The sequence below is a fragment of the Rhinolophus ferrumequinum genome, chromosome 10 (genome assembly GCF_004115265.2).
Source record: "Rhinolophus ferrumequinum isolate MPI-CBG mRhiFer1 chromosome 10, mRhiFer1_v1.p, whole genome shotgun sequence".
NCBI lineage: Eukaryota > Metazoa > Chordata > Mammalia > Chiroptera > Rhinolophidae > Rhinolophus > Rhinolophus ferrumequinum.
In genome coordinates, this window is record NC_046293.1 from 24,517,595 (window position 1) to 24,524,221 (window position 6,627).

Consider the following 6,627-nt stretch of genomic DNA (forward strand, 5'->3'; position numbering starts at 1 on the left):
CCTCACAGCCCAGAGCCTACCACCCTGCCTTATAGCAGTAGCCACCACTGCTACTTTAATTAAAACTACTGAAAAAATAATTTTTGGATCTCCTTCTCATTGTCTGTGTTCCCCATGCAGTCGAGTCTTTTAAATTCCAATCAGAAAAAAAGATTTTGAGAGGCAGAAGTTATTTGAATGGGTCTGTGGGAGGCTGTCAGGCCAGATCTGGTACCCTGAGACTTTATAGATCCTGAGACCACTCTGAAAAGTATTTTTTCCCAACTTCTCTACTGAGAAGTTGTCTGTCTTTAGTGGAATCTTAACACCATAGATCTTCTATAAATGGATGAGATGGCTACCACTCAGATTTCCAAAGATGAGCTTGATGAACTCAAAGAGGCCTTTGCAAAAGTTGATCTCAACAGCAATGGATTCATCTGTGACTATGAACTTCATGAGCTTTTCAAGGAAGCTAATATGCCATTACTGGGATATAAAGTGAGAAAAATTATTTAAAAACTCATGCTGGATGGTGACAGGAATAAAGATGGGAAGATAAATTTTGATGAATTTGTTTATATTTTCCAAGAAGTAAAAAGCAGTGATATTGCCAAAACCTTCTGCAAAGCAATCAACAGGAAAGAAAGTATTTGTGCTCTGGGAGGAACTTCAGAGCTGACCAGTGAAAGAACACAGTATTCTTACTCAGAGGAAGAAAAATATGCTTTTGTCAGCTGGATAAACAAAGCTCTGGAAAATGCTATACCAATGAACCCAAATACGGATGACCTGTTCAAAGCTGTTGGTGATGGAATTGTGCTTTGTAAAATGATCAACCTTTCAGTTCCTGATACAATTGATGAAAGAACAATCAACAAGAAGAAACTTACACCCTTCCTCATTCAGGAAAACTTGAACTTGGCACTGAACTCTGCTTCTGCCATTGGGTGTCACGTTGTGAACATTGGTGAAGTGGATTTGAGGGCTGGGAAACCTCATCTGGTTTGGGGACTGCTTTGGCAGATCATTAAGATCGTTTGTTTGCTGACATTGAATTAAGCAGGAATGAAGCCTTGGCTGCTTTACTTCGATATGGTGAGACTTTGGACGAGCTTATGAAATTGTCTCCAGAAGAGCTTCTGCTTACATGGGAAAACTTTCATTTGGAAAACTCTGGCTGGCAAAAAAATCAACAACTTCAGTGCTGACATCAAGAATTCCAAAGCCCATTTCCATCTTCTCAATCAAATTGTGCCAAAATGACACAAGGAAGGTGAACCACGGATAGATATTAACATGTCAGGTTTCAATGAAACAGATGATTTGAAGAGAGCTGAGAGTATGCTTCAACAAGCAGACAAATCAGATTGCAGATTGTTTGTTACCCCTGCTGATGTTGTCAGTGGAAACCCCAAACTGAACTTAGCATTTGTGGCTAACCTGTTTAATAAGTACCCAGCACTAAGCCAGAGACCAGATATTGATTAGACTCTTTTAGAAGGAGAAACTCATGAAGAAAGACCCTTCCATAACTGGAAATGGTGGCGTGAGGTGAGCCTATGAAATCTCCCTTGGAATTTAAAACAAATTGAACATCTATAATTCCACAAAGGACTCCCTGAATAGCAGACAGGCAAGAATAAGAGACACACAATTAAAATCATCTAAAGGTGGGCAAATTGGACGAGGGGGTGAGAAGGGAAGGGGGAAGTGCAGAGACGAGGGCCGCACAGGCACAGGATGCATGCAGACTGGAGCTTGGAGCTCTGAGCTCCCTGTATTCCAGAGCTACCACAATCATGGGAGAGGGAAGAATTCGGACTGCTAGCACTCCCTTATGGCCCACAGTCTCGCCTGAGGGATCAGCGTATAATACAGCTGAACCCAACACTCACGGCAGAGACCTCGAAGCAAAGACTGAGGGAAGAAAGGTGAAAACAGCGGTTTAAGCCCTCACTGCCAAGCAGAGGATAAAAGGCTTAGGCATGGAGCCTAGCCAACCCCTCTCACCTTCCCAGAGCTCGCCCCACCGCCACCTCCCCAGTGCTAGAAGCCGAACAGTAGCAGTGTCAGTGCTAGAAGCTGAACAGTACCAGTGTTCTTTTGAGAATAGAATATTTGCAGTTCTGAAAACTGCAGCCTGTAGCCACAGACTCGCAGCCCAACTGGTTCTGGTGAAGGGGAGAAAGCCTTGGGTGCAGGACTGGCTGTGCTGGTGGTCACTGCCATTGTTCAGAGCCACCTCTCACAACCTACTCCACCGCTGCCCCCACCTATCTGGATGAATCCCTGCAGGGGCAAACAGAGCTGCTGAAACACAGTCCCTGAATCTGGTGCAGGAAGAGCTTCGGAACTTCAGAAGCTCTCCACATCCCGCAACGGATGCAGTGCCCTGAGACCCAGACGACCTGCTCACAGAGGAGAAGCCCACCTTCCAGGGAATCCCCCCTATTTTGTGAGAAGCTGGAACAATGCAGAGAAAATATAACTCTACAGCATGAGAGAGAATAAAAGGCTGCAGACAGAGAGAAAAAACGCATTCTACCAACACCTACTAGAAAGCAGAAAAAGACCTCTTCCTACCAACCCGTTGTAGAACCTACTCATATAGATGTCCAGGAAGACAAATAACAATTCATTAATTGCCATGAATAACCAAGGTAACAAGGCAGCTCAGAAATAAAATAGAACAAAAATCATCAGATTTGTATGGAACCACAAAAGACCCCGAATAGCCAAAGCAATTCTAAGAAAAAAGAACAATGCTGGAGGTGTCACACTCCCTGACTTCAGCTTGTACTACAAGGCAACAATAATTAAAACAGTATGGAGTGGCAGAAAAACAGACACACAGACCAATGGAATAGAATTGAGAACCCAGATATAAAACCACATAAATATGGGGTACTTTTGACAAAGAAGCCAAAAACATACAATGGAGAAAAGACAGCCTCTTCAATAAATGGTGTTGGGAGAAATGGAAAGCCACATGCAAAAGAATTAAACCAGACTGCTATCTGTCACCGTGTACCAAAATTAATTCAAAATGAATCAAAGACCTAAACATAAGACCTGAAACAATAAACTGCTCAGAAAAAAACATAGGTACTAAACTTATGGATCTTGGGTTCAAAGAGCATGTTACGAATTTGACCCCAAAGGCAAGGGAAGTGTAAGCTAAAATGAATATATCAAACTATATCAAACTAAAAAGTTTCTGCACAGCAAAAGAAACCATTGGCAAAGTAAAGAGGCAACCACTGAATGGAAGAAGACATTTGCAAACAATGCCTCTGGTAAGGGGCTAATATCCAAAATATATAAAGAACTCATACAACTCAACAAAAAAACAACAACAAACAATCCAATTAAAAAATGGGCAGAGGACCTGAATAGACATTTCTGCAAAGAGGACATACAAATGGCCAATAGACATATGAAAAAATGTTCAGCATCACTAATCATCAGAGAAATGCAAATAAAAACCACAATGAGATATCATTTCACACCAGTTACAATGGCTATCATCAACAAGACCAATAGTAACGAGGGTTGAAGAGGCTGTGGCAAAAAAGGAATCATCATACTCTGTTGGTGGGAATGCAGACTGGTGCAGCCACTATTGGAAGGCAGTGTGGAGGCTCCTCAAAAAATTAAAAAAGAACTACTAATAGACCCAGCAATCCTTCTCTTGGATATCTACCCAAATCTGAAAACTCTTATCTGTAAAGATGTATGTGCTACAATGTTCATTGCAGCTTTATTTGCTGTGGCCAAGACATGGAAACAACCAAAATGTCCTTCGATAGATGATTGGATAAAGAAGTTGTGGTATACATACACAATGGAATACTACTCTGCCATAAGAAAAGATGAAATAGTGCCACTTGCGACAACATGGATGGATCTTGAGATTATAATGCTAAGCGAAATAAGTCAGACAGAAAAAGTGGAGAACCATACGATTTCACTAATATGTGTATATAAAACTGAAAACAACAAAAGAACAAGAAAAACAAATGAAGAAACAAAACTCATAGACAATAGTTTAGTGGTTACCAGAGGGTAAGGGTGCAGGGGGTAGTAGATGAGGGTAAAAGCGATCAAATATATGGTGGTGGAAATAGAACTGACTCTGGGTAGTGAACACACAATGTTATATATAGATGATATATTACAGAACTGTACACCTGAAATCTATGAAACTTTGCTAACAATTGTCACCCCAATAAACTTTAATTTAAAAAAAAGAAGAAGAAAAGAAGAAAGAAAATCCAGTTGCTGCCACCAATCAGAAAATGAATGATGTAAGTTTATGGTCTTGTTTCCCCTAGCAACCCCATCTCTTTGATCATCAGCTCCTTGCAACTTTTGCCTTCATAAACCCTGCTCTATCCCCTCCATTTTGGAATGTATTGTCGATTCATACCAAGGGCTATGTATCCTGGTTTGCAAATCATTATCTGAATAAACTCTGGTTTAATTTTTCAAAAAGCGTCCTCCAGACTTTTGTTTATAGCTTTTTCTCCAACTCGCTGATTTGTCCTTTTATTTCCTCCGTTCTGCTGTTGAATCCTTCTGGTGTGTTTTTAAGTTTAGTTATAACTTGTTTGGTACTTTCTTATATTTTTTATCTCTTTGTTGAAGCTCATCCATTTTTGTCCTGAGTGAGCATTTTTATGACTGTTCCTTTGAATTCTTTATTAAATAGATTATTTATCTCTGTTGTCCTTCAGGGGTTTTTCTGAAGTTTTGTCTTATTCTCTCATTTGGGACAAATGAGAGAAGAAAAATTCTCTCATTTTCCTTCTCATTTTGCTCAACTCTCTGTGTTTGTTTCTTTGTATTAGGCAAAACAGCTACCTTTCTCAATCTTGAATCAGTGGCACCGTGTAGGTGATTATCCATGTTCACCCTTGCCCTAGCTCTTGGTTGTCCTTCAAGCTGTTGTGATTGTCTACTGAGTTCACTGGAGTTAGTCCACATAAGCTCCCATTGTTGAAAATGTACCACAACCTGTCTAAGGGGAGAAATTTCATTTAGCACTTAGTTTCAGGCTGTTTGGAAGCCATACCCTCAGGCAGCAGCTTTCATAGTATGCAAATTTATATAGTTTTGTGAGGCCACAATTGTTAGCCCTTCTGGCTTCCAGACCAGGAGATCTAGAAATGTCCCCTGCACAACTGTTGCTGAAATTGGAACTCCAGACAAGTGTATAAGCTCTTTTCTGGGCAGTGCCATGAAGCTGTAATGAGGCCAAGGGGGTGCATAAGGATGGTGTCTCTCTGCTTTTGTTCCCTCGGAGTGCCTCCTTCACCTCTAGGTACATGGGAAACCGGGAGTTTGTCCTTCAGGCTGAAGCTCCAGTTTAAGTAAATAGGCATTTTTCACAGGGATACTGGAGTTATGTTTCAGTCTGCTATTTGTGCAGTGTCCTGAGGGTGGTGGCCTGTCACTGTTTTTTGAATTATTAGTCAGGAAATTCAGTTACACCAGCTTCCTCAGTCACCAGCCACCAGCGTCGAGGGGTGTCCCCTGTGTGAGCAAGTGTAAGCAAGCACACTGGTTTTAACAAGGCAATTGTAGAGTGTAGGGGGCAAGGCTCACCCCACTGGCTTCAGGAAGGCAGCAGGAAACTATCTTGACTGCAGGTGACTTCAGGCTTGAGCAGTGCAGCCTGCAAGTTTCTCCTCTCTGTATGTATCCCAGCTTTGGGTTAGGAGTAAGAGAATGCCAGGATCACATTTTTGGGGTAGGGTGTTCTTATTGATCCAAACAAAATGAGGGTATGCCTACCCTATGCACAGCAAAGCTAAACACTGAACATCAAGGTTTGTTATGGAGAAAGTAAAGCTGTTTTATTTGCAAGCCATAAGCAAGGAGAAACGGGAAGCTATCACTTAAAACCCTACTGCCCAGTGGCTTTTAGTCAAGGGTTTTAAAAGGCAAAGATTGAGTGTTGGGGTTAGAGGGAACAGGCTGGTATGTAGAAGCACAGGTGGTGCAAGTTTTGATTGGAGAGCTTTGAAACTTGGCCATTTATGGTAAGATCTGGTAAGGGGCTTCAGCACTGGATCTTTCTGCACAACAGACCTTTCATTTCTGAAAGAGTTCCGTTGTTCAAGTTTCAGTTATGTCCCGGTCCTTTAGATCCACAAGGGTGGCAAAGCTTTGATTCCAGGTACTGCCGGAAGTCAAAGTTCTCTCCTCTGCACATGCTCTAGCTACACTACTTGCAGTTTTGGTCTGTTGTCTCTGAAAGACAACTCAGTATATTGTTAGAAACAGGATAGAACCATTTTGAGCTAGTCCTTCTGTTACACAGTTTCACAACCACTCATACTTGCAGACTTTAGCTAAGAAATGGGAGAATGCCATGACCATTTGACCTCGCCTGCCCTAGCCAGGGAATTGGAGACTATTGCAACTTCCCTTACTCTCTGGTTTCAGAAAGGCAGTGGGATAGTACTTTCACTTCTCTTCCCTGCCTGTATTAGCAGGGTGGTAGAAGGGTGCCACATCTGAGCTCACCTGCTTGAACTAGCAAGTATGGTATCCACCAGTACCTTCCTCTCTGGAGAGCATTTCACCTGTCCCCCACTTCCTCAGCCAACACTTTCAGGTTAGTACATAAATCTCCTTCAC

At 41.9% G+C, this 6,627-nt stretch overlaps 1 pseudogene; it reads left to right on the forward strand.

The window, feature by feature from the left end:
- The first annotated feature begins 310 nt into the window (after positions 1 to 310).
- On the forward strand, positions 311 to 5,233 carry LOC117028747 (plastin-3-like; annotated as a pseudogene).
- The last annotated feature ends 1,394 nt before the right edge of the window (positions 5,234 to 6,627 follow it).